Consider the following 16,615-nt stretch of genomic DNA (forward strand, 5'->3'; position numbering starts at 1 on the left):
GATCTTCCCGTAACTTTGGAAAACAATACGCATCGAGGTTACCAATCGCTAGTCGTAAATCAGGAGGACAGAGATATTCGTTACGCTATAGAGTTACTGACTAAAGTGAAACCAGAGTGAAATCACGCGTAAAACTTCAAATCACGAAGGCTTTTTTTATTTTTGCTTTTTGACAAAATTAAATTTAGCTATCAGTGCCCGTCTGTGCCCTCGACGCCATGCAAATTTCGCTGGTGAAAAAATGATGAAGAGGAGGTGGGGAGGGGCGAGAGGGATTGCGGCGACGAAAATGGAAATGCGATTTGCAATCGGACCATGTAATTTTTCCAATTTAAATCTAATTCTCGGTGCGACTCGATATAGGGATGCGCCAAGCGAGCTGAATCTGTCTCGCGCGCTCCTGCAGAGAATGTATTATGATCTGCGTCCGGAAAAATGCACTGAACTTTTACAAAGCTCTTTTTGCTCGCGGATCGACGCGTTCGCGAGTACGTTGCACGTGCTATTTACGTTGCAGCCGACATAACGCCATAGACCACAGATGCTAGCATGTTCCAAGCAACCTAACTCTTTTTCCCGTTTTCTTTCCTTTTGTCAGAGAATGGAAATAACGAGTTATTTGTAACGCGATTACTGTTTTTTTTTATAACTGACTGGTAATAGTTACCCGTTTTTTGGTAACAGTAACAAATTTTAGTTACTTTCATTGTTACTTTTTATATTTTGAATATATTTATGATTTAATTTTTTATATACAATATTTAATCTTCACAATCTTTGGTCCCCTGCTTAAAAAGTCTGATAGAATTAGATAGGAAAAAACTTTATCTGATTGAATCGTATTTTTAGTTTGTAAATTTCAAATTACTTATATCTGAAATATTTGACAGATTTTCTACATTTTCTGTATCAGTTTTATCATATAGCTTAGATATCATTTTTAATCAATTTCTATTTGGTCGACCATCCGCACTGCATCCGCATTAAAAAATTATTTCGTTTCTTAGTTATGTTTTCACATATCCGTCTAATGTCATTATTGTTTATTATAATACTTTTATTAATATTTAAACAAAAACTATTGCGAAATTTTTTAGACTTATTTTATTTCAGCATTTAAGAAGTAACGGAAAAGTAACGAATTGTTACTTTTTAAGTAACGATAACGAGGTACTTTTAGAAATCAATAACTATATATTAACGCGATAACTAGTTACTTTAACTTTTCTCATTCCGTTTTTTATATACACGTTCTATTGTTTGCATCGTTAAACGCTAATCGACTAGTAAACAGCGCATTTTTGTGATAAGGTGGACATAATTGTGTTATTCTCGTCAGTTTTGTTAATATGCAAATATCGTTGCAAAATTCACGTATTTCTTCTCATTTAATTTTGTATAAAAATGATGTCGGTCAAAGAAACATAATTAGTCTCAAGCTTTTACTTCTATATATTCGAGGAATTAAACACTGACGCAAATATTTAATCCAAGATGTTACCGCAATTTCCTTGTACTACGTCTGTACTAACTCGAATGAAGTGAGATGGCACTTTTGAATAACTTTGAAAAAAGTTTAAAGGAAATGATAGCAAAATTATTATTAGAATGTTTCACTGTAATAATCTCGCAAATTCACGAGGTTACATCATGGTCATTAAGGTGCTTTCGTTCGCATATAAATTACTACCACCCTGAGGCGCTCTATCTCTCTAATATACTGCTTAATCCTCTCAGAATAATTGGTCCTACTATTATCCGTAACCTAAAATATGTAAAGCAATATTATACTTTGCGCCATCTGCCCAAAATGTGAGATAAGAAAGAATTAATTATATTTTAAATTTTATTTTTTTAGAAGAGTGTAATATAGTTTTTTTTTTCGTAATAATTAAGTGTAACATATTTTTAAAAAATACCACAATAACATACAATTCATCATTTATTTACGCGAACTTGTTTTCTTTCCCGGTTTTTTTTATCTGTAAGTTAATTTTGTCTCACATATTTAGTTTTTGATATCTCATTACTTTATGTGAGATAGAATTTGTCAAGTCGTGTGCAATTTTCGAGTAAGTTTTGAAACATCTTGCCAAGCTAATTTGCAAATAGCGTCTGAGATAGAGACTCATAAGTATAAACAGCACTTAATTGCGCGTCTGAGATAGATTTCATTGCGGTAAACACGAATCTTATGTTGTAATAATTTAAATTAATTAAGCTAGAGAGAGAAGTAAATCTTGCAAAAACATTTTTGTAATTACTATTAGAAAATTTTAATATTTATCATTACATTCGACAGTTATGAAGTATTTCAATATTCACACATCTTGATATTTATTACGTGATGTATAATAAATTATTGCATGTTGCTAAACAATTGTTACTAACAAACTAGTTATAGTTTGCTTGCTTTCTAGATAAAAGTTATTAACAAGAAAATTATTAAAGTTGCCTATGTATTTTAATATTACGAGCGCGTGGTGAAACTATAACATATTTCTGTAAAGTCATAGACTTTTTAATGAGTTCAATAAATGGTTTATTAGTATAACTTTGAGAAAGCCGTGTGCCAAATTAAACTTCTTGATATTTAATAATCAAAATCGTGGTGATGATTACAGGTATACATTAAATTATCATCTACTTACTAGGATCAGTTCTTAATTCGTCAAAATATTTTAATTTCTTAGTTTAAATATATTTTCTTATTTAAGTCTCATCAGCGCACCAACTCCAAAGTCAAATAGAATAGTTCATTAAAATGCAAATTTCGATTTACATGATTGGCCAATATGTTTACTCATGAAGTTGTACGTACTTCAAGAAAAGATGCATTGTCTTCCAGTGAATATTGTAAACGTGTAGTAATATTTGCAAACATCCTTGTACATAGTACACGTCGATGTAACAGCCGTTCGCCATTTCGGACCTTACCGCGGCGTTGCTGGCAATCGATAATGGCGTTACGACAAATATAGACTCTGCACTCATGCAGCTTGTGCGCAATATTTTCTCTAAAGTCGGACAAGACGCACAAGATTTTTTGAATGGTAACTCGAAAATTTCGTTCAGTCAGAGTTAGCTGATATCTGTTGAAGCGATATTGACTGGAATGTATCCCATCTAAATTGGTTTCCAACGAAGCGAGAGAGAGAGAGGGGGGAGGAAGAAGTGAAAGAGAGAGAGAGAGAGAGAGAGAGAGAGAGAGAGAGAGAGACTGCATCAAGTGAGCATTATCGTGCGCAGGACACGAGAGGAAAGTAATGAGAAAAAAGGAGATACAATCACGCGCGTATTCCGAATTGACGAGAAAATGAAAACATTCGGAAGAAGAGTGTCCAAGCAAGAGAGGGAGTATGTTAGTGGAGTCCTCGATAGGGAAAATAAAGCACATCGACGAGAAATTGACGAAAAAGGAAGACGAAATTTGATCAGAGGATATCGAGGAGTCCGATGGTCGTAAGAGTTTCCTTCGGCGCGCGAGCAAATCCGAGATCGTGGAATTCGGCCGTGTCTGCGCTTCCAACGTCCTTGAGATGTGGAGATTTACGAGAGGAGTGGTTTCAACTCTGACCTGGACGTTATTCTTTCGTTTAAGCGCGTATGATTAATACGAGGGTATTATGTCAGGGTTTTCGGAATGTGCCGGTCTCTGGGGAAAAGGCAAATTTATTAGGAGACGTCAACTTTGTGTCGCGCAACACGGTATTTATTTTTTTGCCAGTAAAACCGCGAGATTACTTTGCAGAGCTACTTTGTGTGCCTAGTAATCCACCATCCCGCCGCAAAAGCTTTCCTTTTGGTTCGAATTAAATATTGAGTATATGTTACTTTAGTCTCATTTTCTTAATATATCTTATAAAATCTATTTCTTCTATATATCATAAATTACAAAAAAAGTTTCTCGTATATTACGTAAAATTATCAAAGTATGTTATTTTAAAAATTATATTTTATATATTCAAAAACTATTTTTTATACTTAAATATAAAGAATTATATTTAAAAATTATATTTTAGATTATTAAATATTATTAATTAAAATTTATTAAATATGTATTTTTGATTCAGAGAAAAGACACGAACAAATTATTTAGAAGTCAACATATCGAAAGCACATAAATTGTAACTTTAAAAATAAATGTTGCAGAGCACGTCTCACTGCGGCACTTTAGTTTGTTCTACTGCATTGTTACCTGTGATATCCGGAAGTATGGACAGAAACAGCTGCGAATGACTCTCGTTTGGACTACGTGAAGCAATCAATATATCTATATATACTTGCTGTCGTATGCCCGTCGTGTCGACAGACAATATTTCGCGAAGAACGAAAAGTCTGTGGAAAGATTTCAAAAGGTGTTGAGGTGCAATCTCGATACATTCAGACATTCGATTAGACATGTGGTTTCTGGAATCTTATTTTTCTCAGTTTTTCTAAAAATTACTATCATCATTAGATTCGAGTTAACGAATTAAATTATTACTTCGTTAATTTGAAATGTTAACTCGAAATGTCAATACGTGCAGCTGCTATAATTTATTTCTTATTTTTACAAAGAATTCCAACCACTGTTGCATGAGATAAATATTATACAAGAGTGAACTGTATAATTTATAATTTTTGTCGTATAATAACCTAAGCGAATAATCAATTACAAATTAGTTAAACGCTTTTCTCTATTTTCAAAAATTGAGATGAAAAGAAAGAAAGCTTTATTTATTATGTATGTGACTTTGCATAGATCGCTCGCTGATTATTGGAAAATGCATTTATCACGCTGTTTTTCTGTTCTGAAATAAATAAAAATTTTGTTAATAAATAAGAAACAAATGTGATATTGAGTTTTATGTCAATGTTTGCATTTTTGCTGAATTTTAAAGACTTTATAATTAGATATTATACACTTTTTATGCAATTCACCCAAATCAATAACATTCTTATACAAGAGATGAATAAAACAGTACCAATCTGTCTGTCAAATTCAGACTTGAAATTGCCCATTGCTTCGTTTGCATCTTTTATTTTAATTAATCAGCGATTTGCATATCGTTTTTATCTGAATATTAAAATTAGGAGAGATTCCTATTGGAAATACCAAATGCTCGTATTGAATATGCAAATTCGATTTGGTATCTTTTATAAGAAACGTGGACCTGATTCAGACCTAATTAAAGATAAAACATGTATCAGATATAAATATATGGAAATGCTAAAATTTTAGCACAAAATCAAGGCATGAAAGCGAGATTAAAATTAAAGCTGTTTGGAGGATAGGAGATTAAATGTGAATCGACTGAAATCATTTCGCTAGTCTCTCTCTCTCTCTCTCTCTCTCTCTCTCTCTCTCTCTCTCTCTCTCTCTTCTTCGTCAATTTATAGGCATTTCTCAAAACGAGTACCTTTGCGCGTCCTCGGAAAGATGATGACTCCGCTGAAAGTAACTAGCGCGTCCACTTGGTAGATTTAAGCATTTTTTTTTCTTCTTTTTCCCCAGGAAACGTCGTTACCCGCAGCCGACAGAAATTGCCATTTGCACGAGGCGCGCGGCTTCTTAATTAAAATCCCAGTTCACCATGTTGCTTCCGTGCCTCCCTCGAGCTTTTCGTTTCATAGCATAAGCACGGACACGCTGTTCTATCGAGATAAAAGTGCACGATGTCAATATAATAGTCATTTATATGTAATTCACATTTAATTTTCGAGAAATAGAATATTATCAAGAATATTATCAAAGTTTTTGTTATCAAAATGCTTTAAGAATATTGGTTTAATCAGGATCCGCTTCTTGTCAGAATTGTGTTAAACCTGAACTACTGGGATAGAAGATTAAATGTGATGTCAACGCGAATATTTTATAAATTATGTATATTATCATAAAAATAGTGGGTAAAATTAAATGCTTCGCTAAGAAATTTACATTTTTATAAAAATAACATAAATTCAATAATTTAAATGCCATTAAGCTTATAAAAAAATTTAATTAAATTGAAAAATATTTTAAAAGAAATAGTTGTTACCAAAGTTGTTGTTAAAATTATTTTATTTATTTTTGAAAAAGATGTACAGCAATTCGCGTGTTAGATAATCTATAACCTATGTAAAAGCTACATATACAATAAATAGACATGTCTTTCTCTTTGATTGCTGGAAAATAAAAAGCATTTTATATTCCATTTATCACTCCAAAGTAGTTATGATAAAAAGTTGTAAACATGTATATAGATAAGAAATATAGATTTAATGTTAGATAGGAAATATGGATTTATAAATTTATAAATTATTTATACGATCTACTTATGTGATATTTATCTTCCGACCGTAATAACGGTCGGAATATTTTTCAATAGATAAAAGATGAAGGTTACAGTAGCCGCACGTGCTGACATTTCACGTCGTCTAGATGAATTGAATGACAGTATGTTCAGGAAATTGTGAGAAACAAAATTCTGGAAATCGCATGTGATCTACGAAATGTCGTCTGAGTATACCGTCGAGATTGCACTTCGACACCTTTCCACAAGCTTCTCGTACACAATTTTTCTCGTGAAGTATTCTCTTACGATACGAAATACGGACAGTAAACGTATTCCGTTTCTAACAGAAAATTATAGAGCACATAAATTATGCCACTTATTCATTAATCTCTAGCTCTATTATTTTATATAATTACACCTTAAGGAGGAGCCTCGTGTATAATTAAGGAGGAGCCGTTCGAAATTGTTTTTATTTTAATCAACAGTAATATATATAAAAATATATATTCAAAAGTACAGAACGAAATTTAAGGAACCTCATTCCATTTTCTGTGCGCAGATATACGAAACCTTTCGCTCGACTCCATCTGTAGTTCTGTTCTTTGTATACCTAAACTAGTACACTTTTGGAATTTAAAATGAAATAGATGTATGCTTGGTGTTCGGCGAAGGCAAGAAAGAAAGTTTTAGTGCAGGAATAAAAAACAGACCTTATGGTAATATTATTTTTACTTTTCGATATCAAAACTTTAAACGCGTTTTTCTCAAAACCATTTTTTTGAGGTTGACGGGAAAGGTTACTCAGAAACTATTTGATCAACCAGACTGTATCGGTGCGATAAAGTTTATCAAATTCATTCGTCGATGAATCTATTAAATTAATAAAATAGTTTATTCAAGCTGTTATTTATTAGGTAAATAAAATAGAATATTGGTAAAAATCGTTATTTTTAAAAAATGCTGCTCATCTTAATTTTCAACCTCTTTTTATTTTCTTGGTTCATCGACAAGGCATATTTCATAAAAAATAATAAATTATTTTGTATTTTTGTTTCAGACGATCATAAAAAGGCGCTATAACTCCCACCAATTCATAACTCCAGCGAGAAAGCCGCGTCAACATCTTTTTATGGACTCTATAAAATTATTCTCTTTTAAAATATCAAATTTTTTGTTTTATTACACATTTTCAAATAAAAAAAAATTTTTTATATTTAATAAAAAATGTTTATCAAATATAAAAAATTTTTTTATACTTGAAAATGTGCAATAAAACACAAAACATTTTTTTAAAGATCCGTTGCAGTGTTTCCCCCCAAAAAATCCGTAAAATTACCTTTTTTTCAATGATTTACATGGAAGTTCCCCTTTAATTACTATATATGATGATTTTAATTGGTCGGAAACGCTAATTGGTCATCAGTGTGGGAAAAATTTAGGGATTTTTGTGGAACATCCCGATTACGCCGAAGTTTCCAATCCGATAACGACCAACATATCCGACAACTTGTCACACGGCAAGCGTTACTAGTACCCTACATCAGTAAATCGAATGCTATCACACAGTACAAAGTTCGAGGTATTTCCGCGCGATTAATCGAATGCGCGTTTATCATCCTCACACTAATCTGCCTTTAAAATCCCCGTAATGGTTATTCGCGCTGCCTCGCAGCGGGTACCTTGTTTCCAAAGAGCGCGACACGTTCTTGTCTCCCTCGTTTCTACGTGTAGCGATACACGTGCATGTTCGTACATGCCGGTAAATATGTACCCATCCCACTCGCGGAGTAAGAGGAACGCGTAAATAACGAAGAGAACGCCGACGATATTGTTGCTGCCGTGTGCATGTCGTAAATAACTAAGGACAAGGGACACGATTTGCGGAGGCGACCGCTCTACACGGTTCAACGTTTAGTGAGTTACTTGATTCAGGAACATGGAGTACTAGATACAATCAACAATAAGAAGCACCTGATGCTTTGCGGTGCATGGCGATGTCGCTTCGTACGTCACGTCGTATGCGGACTTTCGCGAACGCAATTTGCACATTATTTTTGCTTGCATTTGTATACTTGCGCGATTGTAGGTCGAACTTGTTGCAGTTAAAACATATACTTCCGTTCTCGGTTTCGTTGCGACGCGAAGTGGAAAGAGGACAATGTGGGCAGAGTATATCACGAAGAATAAACGACTCCGAGGGAATGAAAGAAGATTGCTCGTTGCAATTGCAAATAGACTGACGTTAAGTTCCAAATTAGAGAAAAAGAGCGTAATTTAAGTAATTTCTTAATTGCGGGAAATGATGGAAAATTACTCATAGTAGCTTGATAAAATAATCTGTTATTATTTCCAAACTTCAGATAGAGAGAGAGAGAGAGAGAGAGAGAAAGAGAATTGACAGTTCAATATTATTATCGACTTCACAAGCGCAATACAGAGCAACTCTGGAAGTGACGAAAATATACAGAATATAATTAACTCTTCAAAGTAGCAATAAACTGCCAACCAGAATGGCCATTTACCGGCGATTTATGTTAACTTCAACGCGTAAAAAAACGCACGAATTACTGTCGCTGAAGTATAATACCTTGTCGGCAGAGAAAATCTGTTTACAGAGTTGATCGTTTTACGATATAATATACGAAGATATGGAGGGACGCGTCATGAATGGCAAATTTAATTTAGCATACGCGAATTTCATTCAAGCGAGGGGAAGTGAGCAGAGAATATTATCGATTTAGGTAAAACGGAATAAAACGATGATGGAGCTCGCAATATGAACAGGGAAAATTTTAACGCAATTTTCGAACATGTGGAGCTAACTTTGGAAGGACGATACTATAAAAATCTTTAATCGGACGTATATTACGCGATCAGTGGCGACTGGGGAGGGCTTTAGATGCAGCAGCCATTTTTCACCGAACGGTGCAGCAACCAAGATTATTGTGATACCGGGTTTATTTTGCGAGCGTGCATCAAACATATAGAAAATTTAATGCCGTACGCCTGGAGAACAAAAGCCGACGGTACAGCGTCGTTTTAATGAACTTGGTCTTTAAAACGCCTGTCAAATCCACTATTCTGACCTCTATTATATTTACGTTATTGCTATTGTATCATTTTTCCATGGTTGTTTGCCGCGTTAAGTGATATGAAAGCCAAAAAAAATTATGAAGTTTAAATTATGATAGATTGTGAAAAGTAATTAAATAGTTAAATTATGCTGATTAAGGAGGGAATAAATGAAAATGATGAATCTTGGTAATAAATCTTCCGCTTTGAATAATTCGATTAAATATAATATATTTCACACTGAGAAATAAATTATTCATTTAATTAATTGTAAGTAATTTAGTTCGTCTTTATTCTTTCAATGAAAAATGTAGATATTTAAGCCAAAAATGTTATATTTGACTTAAATACATTTCTTCAAAAAGGAATAAAGATAACTAAATTAATTTAGACAAATTAATCATTTTTTCTCAGAGTATGTATTATATATATGATTTTTTTTCAATTTATTTCCTGTATTCAAACTAAAATTAAATTAAATAATTAATTTAACATTTCTGTGTATAAAATCAGAGCTTTAAATCTATACATTTTATAAAATATACTGTAAAATTAATTTGTAAATTTTCTTACCAAATATATATATTTTCATATATCACATGTTTTATTATATTTTAATAATATTTTTGCTCAGAAATAATAAAAATAAAAAATTTTCATTGAGTAGAGAATCATTACTTTGATATTATGAACACTTAAAATCGTAGTTCCATTTGACGTTTGCGATATCCGTTTTGTTATCGCATAAAAAAAAGATTGCGTTAAGGTAAAGAGTACGGTTGAATTTAATATTAACGACACCTCTGTGTCTCGCGTAGTGGGGTCGAAATTGCCGCAGGATATTTTAGACAAAACTCGATTAGTAGGTGGAAGTTCTCTGCAGCGGCGTCTGCACCATTATTGTGAAAGCCACGGCGGGAAAGTACCTGCGATGACAAGAGCTACCTCTGCGTTTAATTAACATGCATTCGAAGTGGCGCGCAAGGGTTACTTTACAACCGGACATTCATGCACTCGCAAGCGAAAATAAGAAACAAAAAGAGAAAAATCATGCGATAAAAAAGTTATATTTTGCTCGCGTCGTGTGGCGTGTCGCGGCTTCGGATAAATATTACAGTAGTATCATGAATAATCCATGTTTCACGTACACTCCAAAGTAGTACTGCGAGACGAATGTAATCACTGCACGTAAAACGGTCGTAACAACCAACGAAAATGAATTTTTATCTAATAGCGAGATAATCCACTACTATTCGTTGTATGCCTATCTGCGTCATTGCGTCGGTCTTATCATCGTTACAAGTCGCCATCATAAACTGGACGTTTATCGCACAACGTAAGCTAATAACGTTAAATTGCGCCCTAATAAAAATTCAAAGCGACACAGCTCTGTTAACGGTTTATTGCTCTTTCAATTTTTTATAGATATTATCTACTGTTTTTTTTAATTTATCGTGGTGAATATAGAATTTGCGATTATATCGATTACGGAAAATTTTAAAATTTTGTTGTTTTATTCTTCTGTTTAAAGTTTTAACTTGCTTAAATCAAATACGTTTTATTTTCTTCGATTTATAAATTATTAACTATTTTAAAGAAAGAGAGCTGAGAAGAAGAGTAATTGGAGATTTATTTAACGTATTCTATTTTAATGATATATATTTAATTTATTAAATATATTAGTTATATATTATATTTAAATTATTAATTTATCAGTACATTCGTGCCTATAAATGTATTTGTTGCTGGTTTAATTGCAAAATACTTTAAATTTTTATATAAAATAACTTTATTGAATAAATTTTATATATATTCACTTACATTTCATTAATAAATTAAATTTACTTCTTGAATCTCTGATTGTACGTGTCTATTGGGCTATCAATTAAAAGATACTTATTAACATTAAATATCTTTTAATTAATTGCCTAATAGATACGTACAATCAGAGATTCAAGAATTGAAATTGGATAAAGAACAGAATTTTATTATTTCGAAGAAATGTATTGTAAGAAATTATTTAACAAAAATTCTATTTACTTACACCTAAAAAATAAGTACGAAATAAGGGAAAACAGATTCTTCTTTAGATTTATCATTCATGTTTGTAACGGTTTATGAAGTGTTTAAGTGAATATTAGTCACTTTTTAGCTACAATAGTTCCCAATTTATTTCCTCATAACGAATAGCTGATTCATATCCATGCGTTATTGGAAATGTGAAGCTCAACCAGAGAATCAGATCAGTATGCTTTCGGTTTAAGCGTTAATTACCATTCATCAAATATCACAGTAATCTGAGCTTCTGAGATACCAGCATGTATAGACTAAAATCACTGTTCTGATATGCCGGATGGAGTACCAAATTGTAGTATATCATTTTACACCGTTTTCGTATTTCCTCATTACTTCTACTAAATTTATAATGTAATTGTTGTATTTTAATAATCTTGTACTATTTCAAACCTCAATCTTGATCATTTTTTTATTTTTTTACAGTATGTTCCGATGATTATTAATATAAATAGTTAATAAATTAATATAAATAAATGTTAATTACATAATTAAAAGTTATAATGTTATTGAGTATCTTTTCTATTTTGCATACAATTTATGTGACATTATGGCTATGTTTCAAAATTCTCGGCCAGCATTGGAAATCTATAGTTTACATTACGTACACTATAATTTTCAGTGATTAGTGAAAATTAGTAACTAACAGTAAATTTTTTGTGAGATAACCTAAGTAGTACGTTAATAAATCGTGCAAGTAAAATTTTAAAGTTAACATCTTTGTTAATATATATCATGTCTTATTAAACAGACAATAATAATATAAATAAATGTTTATGTATTTCAAAATACACGTTCTCTCGAGATGATGTTTGCATCTTTGGCAAAGAATTTATTACATCCCCGTTTATTGATTCTATGCAGTTTTCGCAGGGTCATCACCACTGCAATATTTGAGGTCAATTGTCGATCTGTTGTCGATAATGCAATATCAGTCCCCACGGACGCTGGTCACAAAACCTTTTCTCACGGATCCGTGCAAAAACCTTTCGGCAAAGAAAGAAAGATTGGAAGGTAAAGCGACGCAATGTTCTTTCGATGCTCAGTGACTTGAGAAACGTAGGAAATTGAAGAAGCGAACTCATATAGAGAAGAAAAATTCCATCGCGTATGAACTGTATATGCTACCGTGTGTAGGTACACGTCGACGGAGATGAAAGAAGCGCGGAAGAGAAAAAGGGGTTTCACAATACTGCTTACGAATAATTCAAACGTATGCAAAACATAAAAAATGGCACAACAATCTGTTGGCATTGCTACATTCCGTTTTTTGTAAGAAAAGTAACTAGTTCGCTAGTGACATTATACAATAAATCTTCAGAAGAAGAGAAGACTATTAACTTTTGAGTTTAGTAAAAATTATTGTACTTAAACAAAGTAAGAATATGGATAACTGAAACATAAATATATAATCACATCTCATATTTATATATAGGACAACATAAAATTATGTTTATGTAGTATGAAAAAATTAATTATCTAAAACAACAAAAATTTTTTATAATTTTTTTATAATTTAGCATTACTACGCGTGAAGCTAAATAATTTATAAATAAAAAAAGTTATAAATTATAATTTTCGTAGTAATTTGAAATTTTGATAAAACTACATCGAAAAAATTTGAGAATAAATTTAAAATATGAACTGGATAATAATCGCGCGCGCGGAACTTATTATTAATTTGCATGGTTGCTTAATCCTATTTTATTTAAACCTGGATTAATAAAACCTCAAAATGATGCACCCAAATGACTATTGAAACAAATTAATCTGATGAGACGAAAATACAAACTAATCCGTTTCAAAATTAATTTTAACTCGTGATTGAAATACGTTGCTACTCAACTTCGTGTTCGATCGGTAGCATTTATTAAACTCACGCATAGGAGTTTGTGACTCTACACGAAATGCCATATTAATTTGTTGTTGACCAAATTTTATTGGAAAATTTTATTAAAAAATAAAGTAAAGCAAAAATTCGATGAATAACTTTATAAGATTGAATAACTTGGTAAAAAATCTTTGGTCGCGAGTTTTGAAAGAATGTTCTTATTAGATATGCATACTTCATATATATCGTGTCACGCCGCGGAAACAGTAAAAATGACACAAAGGAGTTCAAATTACAAGCAAACTTCATTTTTTCCTCTTTAACGTGCTATGAACACGATAAAATAATGTTGTTTATATAACTTAGGTAAAACACATAAACTTTCGAGCGCGGAGGTAAAGTTTTCAGTAAGAAGATTGCAGTAAAAGTGATCGAAGTATATGATGCTGAAACTAGAGACCGCATATAGGTACCTTTTGATGGCAAAAATTTTTGTATGTTAACGATAAATTAATAATAATAATTTTATTGAAATTTCACAAGCACGAAGCTAATTTTAATTAACAATTCTTTCTCTCTCTCTCCTCAACTTTTAAATATTTTTATTTTTAATTAATTTTAAAATATCGTGTGTGTTACCTCATAAATTTCATTGACGATAGTAATCTTCTTTTATGAAAAATAATTGTTTAATTATTTATCTTTCAAGATGAATTATATTCAAATGTTGTTCACTGATAGTTTTGTATATGTATACCTATATTTTAAATGAAATTTATTTTAGTAGTTTAAAAGACAAATAACTTAAATCTGAAATAATTAATCCTTCTCGTGAGTCCGCCAAATATTCCATGTCGGAATTGCGCACATTAAATCTGTTTAAATATAACTAGTAGTTCCTTGCTCATGGTATGTCGCGTCAACATTATCTCCGCTTATATAAGGATTAATGTTGCATTTACACCATGCATGGTTATGTGCGCGCATTTACTCGATGTAGAAGCTGCACGAACGTGAATTTGACCGTGTAAAGGATGTAAGAACACTTTGAGAAAAAAGACATCGTAGCCATTTTCGGATCTACATTACAATTTTTCAGTTAGTAAAATTTACTCGAATTTTTCTAACAAAATTCTTAATTAAAGATGTATCAGAGAGAGATAGATAGATAGGTAGATAGATAGATAGATAGATAGATAGAGAGAGAGAGAGAGAGAGAGAGAGAGGTGTACAGTTACTGCAAAAAGTAACTGAAATTGAAAATCTATATTTATTTCCGTATAAAAATATATATGTTATATATAAAACAGTTTAATAAAGCTAATATATATATATATATGTATATATATTTAATAATACAATTTTATAGTTTAAATGAAAATTTTCTCATTTTATCTTGATTATTTTTCAAAAACTTGTCTATTTTTTATTAAAATAATTTTTTATTTATAGTTAGAAAGAGCTGTAATGTTTTCATATAAATAAATATGTATAAATCCTTAAGAATGTAAAGAATATAATGCGATTTTTAGATATAGTTTTTATTTATTCATTTGACTAAAATGTCTGAATAAGAATTACAATTAATAATTACAAGTAATTGCTACAGAACGAGAAAACCACTAAGCGGCTCTAAAACATCACATTTTGAAACAAAAAATGAAATAATGAATCATACGTGAACATATTTTACTAAAGGAAAAATAAGATCTAAAAAATACAACCATAATTTTTATCTAAAATGTTTTTCCATATCTTCCATATTTTTTGAGATATTTATCCTATTACGTTTGAAATATTTCACCTTGTATATTAGAGTAAACCAGAATAACAGGATTTTTGCTGATCCTTTCATGAACAATGCAACAAATGTATCGTTGTAAATTCAATATATGCTGTGAGACCGAAAAATATATTGAACGTTGGTTTATCCATTTTATTCTTTATTAATGCACTGTATTAAAAATGAAACAGCATGACGTATTTGATGCTATGCTGGCTAAAGTCATAAATTTCGTTTTTTGTGCTTTTATGTTGTGTGAATTCAGTACTTATAGATGCTTCGAAAGTAGTGTTTGTTTCAAACTAATTGAATTCATCATATCATATTTCTGATACGTTATAACATTAAATATTATTGTAATTATTTTGGAATACCGCTTTATCACAAAATTAATTATTTGTGTTCGCAAAATAAGTTGAAATGTTCTTAAAATTTTAAATATTTTTTATATTTAATTATAGTAACTTTCTATACAACACAATTGATTATTTAAATTACCAAATTCGGATCATTTAGTGACATCACTCGCGATTGTCTGTATTATTTCAGTTTTTTTCCCTCTTATTATTATTGATAGGCAATTTTATGTTCTTTTTTTTTAGTATTTTTACGCAACTCAATATTGATTTTATTTACAGTGGATTTTTTCTTCTTAATAAATCGACATAATTAATATTTTAGAATTACTGATATGTCCAAAATTATTAAGCACCTTTATAAATTTCTCAGTTTTTAGTACGTTAAATTAAAATAAATTCAACAAAGCTTTATAAGTTTAACAGCTTTATAAGTTTAACAGCTTTATTTAATAAACAGCCTTATTTAATAAATTATAATTTTTTAATTTTTTAATTTTATTTTAGTTTTATCATTTTTACAAGTCTTTTTGGTAAAGTCTGCAGTTTTTTGCAATAAGTGAATTTTGTTACGTATATTTTTAAAAAATCGCATTCTATAAATCTTGTTTTAAAGTACATTTTCGATTTTGGATCTTCTTTCAGTGAACTCATAAATGTTGTATCTAGTTGATGTCAAGATTTTGTGGAAAAAGAGAAAGAGGAAAAGAAGCCAATCCATAATATTGATCCCATTCTTTTTAACCATATTATACTAACATTTAACATGGGTATTTACGAACCCAATTACGCAATAAATTCCAAGAAAATACACATGCATGAATTTTAACTAATTTCAAGAAATCATTTATTGAGAGAAAAAAGTAATTCAATTATTTTTTAGAGAAACGGATGCCTAATAATTTTGAACATGTCTATATTATTCACAACAAATTCTTAACTTTAACATACAGTTTTTTTCGATATTTATTCTTGGTAAGTAACATGAATAATTTGTCCTTCCTAAAAAAGTTTCGACGGCGATATTTAAACTCGGTGTTGAAAGCAAAACGCCGACGATTCCAAATATCGAAACTGTATCGAGCGCAATCACGCACTCGTGAATCGTGCTAAATGCAGGTCGCATGTCTATTCGCTGCTCTACGAATCGCGGTTTCGATAAACCACATACCGGGACACCTATGTCACACGTTTGCCATGGAATTCGTGACGTGTTTCATACCGTATGTGGCGCGCGATTATA

Source organism: Trachymyrmex cornetzi, unplaced genomic scaffold (assembly GCF_001594075.2).
Source record: "Trachymyrmex cornetzi isolate Tcor2-1 unplaced genomic scaffold, Tcor1.1 scaffold262, whole genome shotgun sequence".
NCBI lineage: Eukaryota > Metazoa > Arthropoda > Insecta > Hymenoptera > Formicidae > Trachymyrmex > Trachymyrmex cornetzi.